The 14,649-nt window shown below is 38.3% G+C and overlaps 1 protein-coding gene across 1 annotated transcript in view; it reads right to left on the bottom strand.

The window, feature by feature from the left end:
- NAV3 (neuron navigator 3) overlaps positions 1-14,649 on the bottom strand; it is a gene marked incomplete at its 3' end in the record, with an annotated part of 114,445 nt that overhangs the window by 56,979 nt on the left and 42,817 nt on the right.

Below are 14,649 nucleotides of genomic sequence, written 5' to 3'. Positions count from 1 at the left end.
TATTTCCAAAAGTTTTATTTTCTTGTCTTCAGCCTTTGTCTAGTGGGTGCAGTATCATTAAAATAGGATTCCCTGACAATATAGTCACCAGCATTGACAGAGAACACGTTATACATCTCTCAAGAAACACAGGCTGTCAACTCCTCTGCTTTGGGAGATTGAGGCAGAGGATGCAAATGAGAAAGGCTACTCTTACAGAAATGTCATTTACCTACTCTCACAAAAGCCTTGCATTTGCACAGAAGAGAGGTTGATCTGTGTTTCTCAGACCTTTCCCTCCAAAATTGCTTCTCCATGGTGTTATATTATGACTCTTAGCTTGTTGCCATCTACAGCAGTATACTCCCAGTTTTGTTGCATCTCCACTTATTAATCTTGTTTTGGATTATTCCCAGGCCACAGAATTTTCAAAAACATTCACTTTATCGCTTGCAGTGGAATTTATCTCCTATAGTTTTAGCTATATAAAAGTTAGGTGTCTCATTTGAGCTATCTTTCTAGGTGTCCTCTCTATGCAGTAGAAAGAAGTGGGCTCCTCTAGAAGGTAATTCATCCCAGCTTAAAGTGTCTCAGGTTCGTGGGATGAACTGTCAGCTGAAGGTGCCTCTTTACATCCTTCCCTCTCCTAGAGAGGAGAGGGTTGATAAAGCCTGTTCTAGACACACAACTTCTGAAGAGACAAAGCTAGGTGACATGTTTATGCATGCTGGTAAAGTTCAAAACACAAGTGAGAGTACATAATATCCTTGCTTTGCTGTAGCCTACGTCATGACCAACCTTTTACAAAAAAACTAAAGTTCAGTCCACAGTCGAGTTAATGCTCAGTGCTATTGCTACCGGTCATTCAGAGCAAAAAAGGAAAATATCTGTGAATCCTTATTTTACATGTGGTGTTTTGGGAGATTAAATTAACTTGTCCACTTCTTCATGGAAGGCTTTAGAAAGTCATAACAGCAGTGACAGTAAACTGCATGGTACAAAATATGTGCTGATGCACCAGAAAGTTCAGTGCACTAGTCTTGTATCATAGCAACTGCAGCAAACACTACCTTCATTTTGCGAAAGGTAGAAAATCACATTAGTAAGCCAGCTCAGTGACAAGATAAACATATTTCAGAGGGTAAGAGTTTATTACAGTGCTGCATTTTCCACCGTTGACTACAATGACTACAAATAAATATGTCTTCTGTTACATTTCCAGGTAGTATACACATGAGTGATTTAATAATAAAATTTAGTATTGAAGGAATTATAATATCATATCTTATAGGCTGCCCACATTCATCTCAGAACCATCTCTGAAGCACTAGTCATTTATACTTTCTGTATTTTGCACTGTCTAATGTGATACAGCATTTCATCGATGCCAAAAGCCATTATTCAAATGCTATGTACCACATGGGAATATACAGCATATAACAGTGTTAAGACTGAGAACCTTAAAGATGGATAAAAACATAAATAATATTAAATGTGGTTAGGTTTTAGAAAAGATAATGTGCCCTCATTAAAAGACACTTCAAAAAAGGAAAAAAAAAATCATAAGCCAGATCCAAAATGAGATATATTGGGTACTTTCACAAGTAACACGAACTTTTTTAATGTGTGACATTCATGTCAATTCATACTTAGCCATCAGTTTCCTGAATCTGCCCTAAGACCCTGGAGATGAAGATCAACATTTAATTCTGTTTCTCCATATTTGTTTGCTATTTCATTCTATTTCAATTTTTGGTACTTCATTTCATGCTCATTTTTCTCTGTAAGAAGATTTCCATTTTCTAAATTCTGAAATAATTTAGCTGAGTCACAAAATATAATCATGTTCTCTACAGCTGAAGTTTTCAGGCAAAAATGACTGTGATCATGTTTCCTTTCTATTATAGCTTCTCTGTGGTGTTTCACATTCATCACACCTCACTCACCAGTGGATTATTAGCAGGTTCTGGGAACACTCACGGTCATCTTGTAAGATATATAGAAGATTATTTTGACACCTCCACTACTGACCTTTCAGAGTCACCACTATATTTGTCTGCATTTTTTTTTTCTCTTATAATAGGTGCTCAAGATGTTTTCTAAATTTGGGGTCTTTCATACCCAAATATTCAGTATGCCCATAAAAAACAGGAATATCCAAAACCTCTTTCTTTCCTGTATGGCATTTTTTTATAAGGACTGTTAGAGAAACTGATTCCTACCTGGAACAATGTTTTGCACCAGCCTTTTGAAATACATAGTAAAAATGGAAACCTCCAGCAAAACAGACCGTATCAGCCACCCTTTTAGCTATTAAGATCATTGTTCTCCGCTTGTTTTAGTGCATTGTCCAGAGTTGTTTTAACTTGTTCATGTAGCTAAATCTTTTATCTTTCAGTACTTACTGTTTCCACCTTTTCAGTCCTCTTTCCCCGTGTCCAGATTGTATAGTCGCTATCAGTTGAGTTAATACAATTTTTGGATAATGAAGATGTCTTATTTATAATTTGGAAAAAATTCTTGATGATTCATATTCATTTCTCCTTTAAACTAGCAAATGTCTGACAAGCAAATCTGGTAAAATTAGGTATGCATCACCTTGAAACTGAAAACCCATTCTTGGGTGTCGGCAGCAAATTCTCACTGCAATTTTTGTTCTCATTCCTCCTACCTCTCATCGAAACAGTATTCTTTGTCAAACTGTACCTAAGAGACTTAATATAGGCTTTTAATACACTGGCTAAGATTCATCTTTCATTTTCATTTTATCTTTCATTTACTTTTCTCTTTTTCATGCATCCTACAGTGTTTATGACAGGTCAGGCTGCTTATCAATGCCTGACATCATTTTCCTTTTTAAAACCACATTTTAGCTACTTATAACTGTGGCAAAATCTGCTTTTTTTTCTTGATGGATGTCAGCCTTAGGTCAATTTCTTTAAAAGAAAATGTCAGCAAATGCAGTTCAGCTATCTGGGATACTGAGGCTAAGAGGAAAATGCCTTGTTTTGACAAGTTCTGGCAACCTTTTCTTTGAGAAACCCCTGGATCCCAAGAGGAACTGAAGAAGAACCTTGAAATTCAGCAAGACATAATCTGCACATTAAGGATGCGCTGTTTCTAAGAGAAATCCTCTCAAAGCTCGATAATTTATAAATCTCTTCAAAAATCACTGTTTGCGTATGCCTGACAGAGATTTTTTTCAGCTAACTGGCCAAAGGTTCCTCCCTACCCAGCAGCTCAGCTCAGCCTGCTCTGTGTTGCCTAGGTCTGGGTTCAAATCAGCAAACGGAGAGCAAGCAAACAGCCCGGGAGCCACTACTCTCATTGCGAATGTACATAACGACAGTTTTTGATAACACTACCACATACTATTTTTTCTCTAGAAACGCTTCATTAGTTTAGTGCTTATAAGAGGTCTGCTCTAGGGAGGAATCTGAATTTTGCATGAAAGCAAGCTGCCTTCTGTCATTTTTCAAAGTTGAAAGACTTCTGTCACAAAAGGGACTATTATGAAGGATGATTGAAGCCCCTGGTGTACCAAACTCCCGGCGACCTGCAAAGTAGTAGGTGACTGCTTTAACCAACATTTTTAATAAGCCAGACACCAATAAAGAGCTAATTTTCTTTAGAGCTTAGCATCTGACTTGCAAAGATGTAATGCATGCAAATGTGTGCTTTGAACCTATAGTTTTCTGCAGGGCTATCTTAAAATTTAGGTTACCAGCAACTCAAACTGCATGTCAAAAACCAGCAGCTGTTTTTGGCCTTACTGTTGTACCTCAGCTTTCCATCTGTTAAACCGACACAACACATGCACAAATGAGTTTGAAAACAGCCTCTGATAACTGTGGATACTCAGACACTGTTCTAAAAAGCACCTTAAAAGAACCCCTTTCTCTTTAGAAAAATGTTCAAATTGCATACAATAAATAAAATAAGGGGCCGCACATGATAAATAACAAGGAATACACAAAATGTTGAATAACTGCTTGAAAACTGAACACCCTCCATCTACATATTATATAAAGTAAGGACTCTAGAGATTGGGGGATGCTGTTGACCAAACCATGATTGCCTGAACATGTATGTTCACAAGAAATCTGAATTAAGGTAACACAGGCAACGCTTTTGTTACTTCTGAGTGCTTTTAGAACCTCAGTAAGTTCTTTTCACACAGCATGAGTAATGTTCAGCTTTATCAACTTTATAATTCTGCTAATTATTCTATCACTTCAGTCATATACAGGGTTGAATCTCAGCAGGGAAGTTGTACTGCATGGAGCCGGAATGCTCCTTCACCTTGGGAGCTAGAAAACGCGTGCCCAACCGTGTGACAGGCACCAAGGGCTGGCTTCCTTCCCATCCCCTGGTTAGATTTATGGCCACTGTGTTACAACCTTCATCCAGAAATATACCTCATACTCTTCGAGGTTGCCCAGGCTCTTCGCAGTAACATGACCAATATTCTCTCCACTTAGAAGATCTGTGTTTTATTTTGATGTACTAGGTGTGCCTATGAGATTATTTGCACTAGCTAAAACTCATCCTCTAATTCTAGCCTGCATCTTTCAAATCTGAACACTTCTTGCCCACTTTGAGGCAAGAAATAACACTTCTGCTGGAGAAGACTTCTGCATTGTCTCTAATTGCCAAAGGGGGCTATGAATTTTGTACACATCCCAATGCTCCACAAATTTCTCCAAATGTTTCAAGCAAAGTTCCTACTCCTTGAGCATATCAAATACTCCATGAAGCTGAGGAATCCACAACTTGCTATCTACATAATTGGTTAGTCTCCACTATCAGTCTTTGTCTCGCTTTCATTAGTGTGCGTTAGTACCAAAAAGATCTCTCCATAATAATCCTCTCATTGACCTTTCTACTGCACAGTTGTTCTAGAAATAGCAAGGTGTCTGAAGTCAAAATACCCAGTGCTTAACATCAGTATGTAGGGTTGAACAAAGATTATAAACACATTCCCACAAGTATTCTCTGAAATGGAAAGATAAATTGCACTCAGCTGTGTTCATGACACTTTTGTGTTTGCTTTCCATAAGTATTTGGGGTTTTTTGCTTGAAAATAATCCAATTCCAAGTTCACACGCTGAAGTATCTAAACCAAATGAGGAATATTTTATATGGGATAAGACATTAATTCACACAGCAGGCGGGCAAGCAACAGAGCTCTAGGGCAAAGATGCAATGGAACAAGCCAGATAATACTTGATTGTACCCTACATAATGAAGACCTGCAGAAATATGCAACAAATTTTTCTAGATGTTTTGCGAGATGGCTGAAAATACAAAATAAACCGCATTGAGAGAGCAACAAATCCTCAGGGTACATGACAAGAGGAACTGGGACTAACAATCTGTGTTAGCTCCATGGATACCTAAAATATTCTCCTTTCACAGTACTTCTTTCAGAAAATCAGAGCAGTCTGTAATTGCAGACAAGACACGGCAGAGCACCCAACCACAGTGATTGTTTCTTCCACCCTTCCTGTTTCTATCTTTAGCATTTTCCTATAAGCCCTTAAACTTGCCAGCTCAGTGAAGTCCACCATACTGATAAGCTGGGTCAATGCCTGGAATTTGTTTCAACATTGGCGTACTTCATTAATTTTTGAGAGCACCTCCAGCCAAAGTGGCTTAAGTATGCAAATGAAAAAGCCTTTCACAAGCAGATCATCAGACACAGGAAGGCGGCAAGATCCAGTCAATGTGCTATCTATCGAGTCTGCTGGAAAAGTATGGCTCCTTCAATGCCTCCAGCCCTTGATATAGTTTGACAAGTTGCTGGCATTTTTTTCTTTGGTTCGTTACCCATTTTTGCAATCAGAAGCAGGAACTACATCTTGCAGAATACAGCTCTAGAAAACAAACCCAAAACCTTTCCTCTTAAAGCATTCATTTAATCAGAATAACTGTTCTATCTAGGTAGGTTTGTAACTTTGAATGAAAAATAGCACTTTATTTGTCACATGCTTTGCACTGCTCATGAAGGTATTTAGACGACAGTAGTAGACCTGCCATCCTTGCGTGTCTGGCTTAGGAATGAGAAATCCTTAGTCACATTCTTGCTAATGTCAGTGGAACTCACATATCCCCAGAGACTTGTGTATGGATTTGGGATTCAGGGAATCTGAACAAACACATATAGCAAAACAACCTTTACTTGCTTTTTATAGCAACTCTGAGCCTTCAAAACATGAAAACACTTTTAAACACTTCTAAATTGTTCATTACCACAGTGGGTACATACAGGGCACTGCCCACATGTATTTCTGCTGTTGGGGGGAATGATCTTAGAGGACAAATAAAATAACTGAGATCATGACAAAAGAGTAACATTTGGGGCTAAACGGGAACTTAACTCCTGAGTGTGTGTCTGAGGATCTGCAAATCCATACTAAAAGCAGATCAAAGATGAGCAGTGAGGTGTTATCCCTTCCACTGGCTGCACGCAGTTGTTTTATGTCAATGAATCCCCAGATGATGCAGGTCTCCATGTCCCTCTCAGAGTCTCTGCATATCTCTACAAAATTCTTCATAGAAACAGTAGAGGTATGAGAAACACAAGCAATTGCTTTAATTAGTACAGCCTACTTCCTTTTTTGCCAAATAACATGGTAGTACACTAGTCTACTGCAGTGGTTAGGACTGGGACACCCGCAGTTACACTGGATAGTTATTTAAATTAGCCAATAGTGCCCTAAAAAAGCAAAATCCCCACATTTAGCCACCTGTGAAGTGAGCGGCTACCTGGAGTGTAAGACAATTCGTTCACTGATGTGCAAGGCATCTACATTAAATGTGAGTTAGGAAATCAAAGGTTGGCATTTAATCCCCTAGGTAGTCAGCAGACAAAGGCAGGTATATCCAAAGTCTAAGCAGGAAAGACTGGAAAGAGATGAGTGAGGCAGAGGACTTAAACTAGATGCCCACAGTAGAAAGCTTGAACTTAGTACACCTTTCCTTACCATACTCATACAGGTTAAGCCCTGCAAGAGGAAGATAGAACTCCCTGACCATCAGTCTGTGCTTAAGCAAGTCACAAACACACAAAATCCATAAAACAGGGAATGCAATGCACACTCCATGGAAGTGGATGTTGCTTCTCTACGGCACACCGGTAAAGCAAATATTAACATGCAGATCAAACCACTGCCATGAACCATCCTTTCTGACACCCATATTTCAGGACACATTTCAGGAGAGTAAGGCAGGATTCAGCCTAAAATAAAGACTTTATAGCTAGTCCCCTAATTGACTTTTGAGAACAGAAATGTTCTCTTCTCTCATTAAGAAGAAAAGATAAGAAAATAATTGGACTGTTTTACTCAAAGAAACTCCTCACTAGCGTGCCAATATATCAGCTGGCAAACTTTCTCCTTCAAAGTTCAATTCATCATGAATTAATCCATTTTGAATCTTTTACCGTAAGCTCAGCTGCTTATTATTCATAAAAAAGCTACACTGACCCTTCACAGACAGATTCAAGACGGCACAGAGTTCATAAAATCAATACTCTGTTTCAGTCCACGGACTGTGAGAGCCAAAGTCCAGGCCCTGAATCAAACCAGAAACTTGCAGGGGCTATAAATTTCATTATAGCTATTCTATCCTCATAGCTAAATGAAAACATAGCCAGTTGGACTCATACTTCACCACCTTTTCCTCAGCAAGTGTAATGCATTACCTGTCATACCCAAACAAGGCAACCACTGAAGCATTAATCCTGAATTACTTTGAGGTCACGGATAGAAAATCATGCCATGTACATTTCAAAATGGATGCATTCAGCATATTCTAAGGAAAATTGTTTACAATTAAAAAGAACAGCAATGCATTTATACATCTGCTTTCATGCAGTATCACTTTGGGAGGATTTTTTATTTCACGTTTGAAATTTTTTTTATAAGAAGATCCAATTAGAAAATTATACCCTACTACAGAAATTATTTCTAGCCCAAGAGCACAATTAGAGCAAAATGCATTTTTGCAAGGTCAATGTATTTCCATATTTCTTTTTCTAAGCATTTAATAAGAGCTTTAAGAAATAATTTGGTTTTAGAGCCTGCAGGAAAAAAATGAATTGGTGGAAGATTTAAATTTCTTGTGATAATTATACATACCTTGCAAAACCTGCATACCCACACCTCGGGATATGAATAAGTCTTTGCTAGAACCCCTTCTGATTTCCACTTATTTCTGAATACAACGCTTAATCTGACATGATAGGGACAGCAGAAAGTCATTAACTAGCTCTGAATTCATAACAGAATGTATCAACAATCAGAAGAAGGAACTTTGCAAAATGGAATTTAGGCAAGTGTTACTTGAATAAAATAATAAATACCCAACTAGAAAAGATATTTTGTTCCTGGAATGCACAGTTGGTTTTTTTTTTTTTTTGCACAAGGCAGATAAACAGCATCCATTTTTAATTATATTTCAAACAGTCTATGGAAAATAGTAATACATGGGCTGAAGCAAGATGTAAGGAAGTAATTCCATCAAGAACTGTTGACAATATCATAAAAAACCAAGGGAGAAAACCTTTTGATGGAATTATCTTCCTGCTGCTGTTTGTTATGCTTTTAACACACTGTTTGGATCCAAGAGATGTTTAAATTTTTCAAATGCAGATTCAGACAAGTTAATTAACATCAGTTGAATGGACATAAATAAACAAATTACAGTGCCTATACAGTTCTTTGGAAGATACAAAAGCAATATGAAACTTTATTCCTTGTTACCTCCTCGCTATAAGAAGTAAAAACGTCATTCTTCCCCTTGTATACGGTCAATTCGTATCCCCAAAAGTGAAGAGAGAAATGAGATCCCACAAGTAAAAACAAACATCTCATGGGATTCACATTTGTATTTGAAGGAAAGCCATATTGGGACCAGCACCTTAAATACCCTCAGATAAGTAGAATTCCTTTCACATTTTCCAGCCGCAGCTTCAGCTGGGAGGGAGGTACTGAAAAATCAAAGCTCTTTACTCAACCTTGTCTTTACAGCATATGAAGAAACCTAACAGATCCTCCTGATAATTGTTCAGAGGAGAACTCTTCCCAATAACTATTTGCCTGATGTCAAAGCCTGATGTACTCGTAAGCTCCTCTGCTGTGTGTAGTCTCTCACTGTAAGAATATTTATTGCTAGAACTATCTATTCTATTTTTGCTTATGTGCAGAAGCAGGGATTTATTTTTCCTGCTTGCAACTGATTAAACTCAATCTGAAGAAAAAAACCTACATAACTGTGTTAGCAGAATGATGTGAAGTAAATCTCTCTTCACTCTGGACACGATAATCATCCTATAACTCTCCATGAAATAGCAACACTTAAAACCAGCAGTTCTATGCAGCTTTGCTGTTGGGGTAAAGCAAGGTCTGGAGTGGGTTTTGGCTTGTGAGATACATTTGTTCCCCCACATTGTCCTCTGCTGAGGATGGAAAGATGTGGCAGGCAGAGATTAAAACAAAACTGTTATATTTCATTTGTAATTTCACAGTTTAGGGTTTTGTTTTGTTTTTATTAATCCTTCCTTCACAACTGTAAACTGACGGTAACAACTTAGTGCAGGACACCTCCTATCCCTGTCACCTGGTTGCAGCACTCCCTGATAACCTTCTTACCCATTGGCGTAAGGTGGTCCCACAGCTGGCGGCCTGGCGCTGCCATCCGAGGAGCGGGGAGAGCACCCCAGCAACAAGATGACTCCCACCACGCATGAGCACAGACAGAAAACTCAGCCCTTCTGAAAGTGTGGGATGAATTCTATCTGAGAAATGACTGGAAACAACGGGCTTTCTCCTGCATACCCTCGTTCAAGGTAGTTTTTCCCTGCAGGTCTCAAGACAAGGTGCTGGTTTGTTGAGTTTAGCAACAAGTTGTGACTGCGCGAAAAACCGCTAGCTCAATGCCTAAAGGGCTCCTTAATAAAAAAATCTTCACCCCTGAAGCTCTTTGAGAGCTTGATCCACACAAATATTTTCAGATAACATGGTAAGCCTATTATCTGAAGCCTAATAGGCTTACTTGTGTGCAGTCAGCATCACGACAAAAACCCATCTGACAAAGGACACGTTAAGCAGAACACAAAGCTGTTTCTTCTCCTGGTTTTGTTTGTCAGGACTGTCGCTCACACTTGTTGCTCGTTTCCCAGATTTTGCTGAGTAAAGACCCAGATTACTGCTTTAGCAGAAAGTAGGAAGGCACTTTCTCCTGCTTAGGCATGACCTGATTTTTAGCATCATTTAGTAAGGAATGAAGGCTTCAATGCTCAGGCTCTCTGCACATCTGGTCTTGAGGGCCTTGCTCATCACTGCTGCCTGGGCAAAACTGCTGGCTGATTTTAATCAAACCTTGCAAAAAACATGAAGGCTCAAAAAAAATTAGAGTTTGTATCTCCTGTGCAAATACACAGCCATATGAAGACAGAGGCAAAGTAGAAGTCTCTCTGAGAGGAAATGTGCAATATGAATTAAATCAGACATACATGATTCTGTACACAAAACCAGACTGCTTTGGGGAAAAAAAAAAAAAGTTCATCCAGTTTAGGCATATCTTTATTCTCTTTTTAATAAATAGGTTCATGGAACATTTATTCAGGTTTGAGATTTGGAGGTTTTTTCCTGATTTTTAATTTTAATACCTTCTAGCCTTTTCTCCCACGAAGGTCAGGCTGCTAAGTTAAGAAAACACAGATTTCAGAACCAAATTTATTTGCAGAGTTTTAGCCATCATAGCATTTATTTGAGGTTTGTTTTTTTTTTCAATTCCCCAAATATTCAAGATTTTCTAATTCTGCCTTAAAGACCTATTTGGGCATTTAGATTATTGACGTTGGTTAGATGTTGACAAATTCTGTTTGAAGAGTTTAATGTTAGCTTTAAGCCTGACTTGTGCCAGGCTTTTGCAGGAATTCTAAATGCTATTCATTTGCCGCTTTTCACATGGTCATTAATAGCAATTATTGAGCCATAGTATTTTAATTCTGCTTAGAGATCACAACCGGGATCGATTCTATCACCAGAAGTTCCCAAACATACACATTTGTTATTCCATATACCAGTGGCACCCGATCTTTCCTGGTCCCATAAAGACTCCCTGTGCCATGGGGACAGTCCACTGAGGGTAGGAGCTCATTTATGGAACCATTACTTCAGGTTTCAGCCTAATCCTTATATGATTTTTAGGAGTCTGGAGGATTGTAGGAGTGAGTTGCAAGCCAGATAAATTGCTCAGCTTTCTGGACTATGACAGTGCAAAATAACATGGAGCTATGTGGATATAAAGGTAGCTGGAAATTTTCAATCAAAACGTATTTGTCAATATACTGATTTTTTGATAGAAACTGAAACATCTCACAATATTTCAAAAAAATTATTTGCTCAAAAAATGGAATAACTTAGGAACTAATTTATAAATTTCAGTTAATCTAGACTTATATTATCATATTAAAATCAGAAATAACACTTTTTTGCACTGAGAAAACAGGTGTAATAGGACACTGCAAATATTCTTTTTACATCTTAGTTTTCAGATATTTCACTTTATTTGATATTTCAAATTATTATGGAAAATTCTACTTAATACTGAACAAAACTACCCTTTTCCAAATTGAAGAATCTTCAATGAAATATTATACCATATGCTAGTCATATAAAATATGTATAGGTAATAAAATAATAAAGCATAACATAATATGGATGCTTGAAACAAAATTTAAAAAGATAATTTCTTTTTTCTTAAATCAAACGTATTTCAATTTCTCTTGTGACAAATTGAAAAAAAAATTGCACTCATAATTTAATGCAAAACCAGAGACAAAATATGAGAAATTAATTTAAAAAGAAATGGCAAATTTTTATCAAATCTCTAAAGATACACAACCAGCAACGGTAACTAATTTTTGTGCATCCTAGACTTTTCAGTATTCTTCCTAGCACAGTGACAGATATTTCCTGAAGGCATTGCTGCATTCTGTTTTGTAAACAATTTTCTTCAAAAAAGAACCCAAAGCCTTTAAAAAGTTGTAGTCCTTCTTCTGGATAACAGAATATTTCCCTTGGCTGTTTTTAGCTCAAAGTTCAGATAAACAGCACATTAAAAACACCTCTTCCAGCTGAAAAGGTGGCTGAACTAATGTATCTCACTGAGTTCTCTCTTTCCAAGGGATGAAAGTACCAAAATTACTGTTACTGCCAGACTGACTGAAAGAGAAAATGGTGCTCATGGATTCAAGATGCTCTTGACACAGCTTGTCAGTGTGGTGTGGACTGCAGGTTTAAAAGAGGGGACCCATTTCAGCCTCTAATCAGGAGAAAAACAATGCCTGATCTCCCTGTAGGTACATAAATAACTGCCCAACTGGATTTACTCCTCTAATGCATCAGGATCTATCAAAAGTTTAAGGAATTTGGTTCTGGTTGTTTCTCAGGGATTCTGGGTGACTGGGGAGCATGCTGAGGTCAGCACCAAGGGGCAGAAAGAGGATTTTGTGATGGGACCAAACAAGAAGTGGTGAATGACGGTGACAAAAGCTCTCTGGCTCATCCTCCCCAGCCCACCACGGCCACGCACGTGTGCTTGAGGAATGGTAGCAGCAGATATAGACAGGAGGGGAGGAGATTTTGGCATTTGAGAAGCCTTATCTGTCTGCTGGAAGTATGTGCCAGGTCCACTGCATCCTGCTGGAGACCCGGTTATCTGCCAGGTGCTGGGGACAGGGTCCCTCCAGGCAGCTCACTTTGCTGCATAGGACACCTCATCGCAGAGCCAGTTTAAACATCTCTCCAAAATGATGATTACATTGGGGTTGCAAGCAAGACACACTTTAAATGCAACTTATGCTTGCAACTGTGTAAATTTGTAATTAACTTTAGTAATATAAAAAGCAAGGTTCCTATTTATTGTTCCCACCCAAAAAAAACCATCCCCAGGGGAGATGTGGAAGTGGGGAAGTGAATCTAAAATTATCAGGAAAAAAAGAAAGAATGCATGCACACTGTTTTTTCAATGCAGTTTTTCCATGTGAAAAAGAGAAAAATAATACGGTAACAGAAAGATATGAAGACTGCAGTTCTGCTGGAAAGAGAACAGAAAGGACTAGAGTTCTTTTAACCACCTGCTAGGAGAACTAAGAATGAAAATCTGCAATATTGCAGAAAGAATTAGGATGCAAGAAAGACATTAAAAGACCTGACAGCAAGAGACTGTGGAAATATGATGGATTGCAGCAGAGAGGGACATCAAGCTCAAACCCTGCATGAAAAAAGGATGGATGTCACCCATAAAGGTCAGAGCTCGAGACATTTGTAGGGACCAGAGAGTTTGGAGAATTGAATTGCCGCATCGTCTCTACCCTAGACACATAATGGCTGAGACAAAGGGCACTACAGACAGCAGCAGAGGGCCTGCAGCAAAAATCCTCCCATGCAACTCTAGCAGAGAAAGTATGTTGTCTTTACATCATTCAAGTACTTTGTATACTTACTTTTCACTTGAAATTCCCCTGTTCTTTCCCATTTAACCTAAAATTCAGATAATGTTTGCCCTCTGACAGATCACATAAAATTATCAGAAGCAACGGAAATTAAAGGGCAGAAGGTATTGCAATAGTGAGACCAGGCTATGTCAGGCTGGAAACTCTAGTGTGAACTTACCTCTTAAAATCCTCAACATATACAACATGTACTACTACTGATCACAGCTCTTTTACAAACAATCAATGTTTATAATATCTACAGCTTTTTCCCTTACAAAACATCTTCATTTCCATATCTAATTGTCCCTCACATTTTAATTGCCAGGACAAGTACAGGATTACTGGCATAAACATAAATCACAAAATGCACTGAAATGGTTTTGAAGGACTAGGATCAGGGTAAAGGAATCGCTAACCTTATACTGGGAAATAATCAAGACTATTGTTCTAAAACATAACAGATAGAATCAACTACGAGAGGAGTAACTTTTATGTAAGAATTTAATTGCTAAGAAATAAACAAAGACTGGCATTTTCCCTTGCAGCAGTGTAGAAGAAACCTCTGCAAAAAACACTGCTCCCTTTTCTTGAGTATATTGCTTCAGTCATTGCAAAGGCAAAGGAGCAGCAGTATTGAGGCAATTCTTCAATCATCTTGCTACTTTTCCTGACATTTTCCAAAGGAGGAGAAAACCAGAGAGAACGGTCAGGGGACCTCTGACCTTCCTCCACTTTTTGCTAACTCACTGGTTTAATAAAGATGCTTGCTTTCTTATCCTTTATTCAAAGCTCTGATTTTCAGTTGGCACCTCTAATGTTGCCATTGCATCTAACAGAACTCCATGTGAACTTCATGTCATACTCAAGTAACCCCATTCTAATTTTTGGATTGTGAGATACTTAAATACAGATGATCGTTACAAACGTGAAAGTTAAATGAGTTAAAGATTCACTTTTAATAACTGTGTTAAAACTGGTGATTGGAGAGAACATATACACGCTGTTCAAAAGCCAAGTGGCCATAGGGTACTCTACATTCAGCAGTGAAGCAGTGCGTGTGGCCTTCCCCTCCCTTGGTATTGCTTCTCTTCCCTGGCTGAGGGACCTGATCCAGACACTGAATTAAGCACAGACTAGCTTTTGGCCTCAGATTCATTCTTCAG

This window comes from Cariama cristata, unplaced genomic scaffold (genome assembly GCF_000690535.1).
Source record: "Cariama cristata isolate BGI_N322 unplaced genomic scaffold, ASM69053v1 scaffold3780, whole genome shotgun sequence".
NCBI classification, from domain to species: domain Eukaryota; kingdom Metazoa; phylum Chordata; class Aves; order Cariamiformes; family Cariamidae; genus Cariama; species Cariama cristata.
This window is presented reverse-complemented; position numbering and strand designations above follow the sequence as displayed.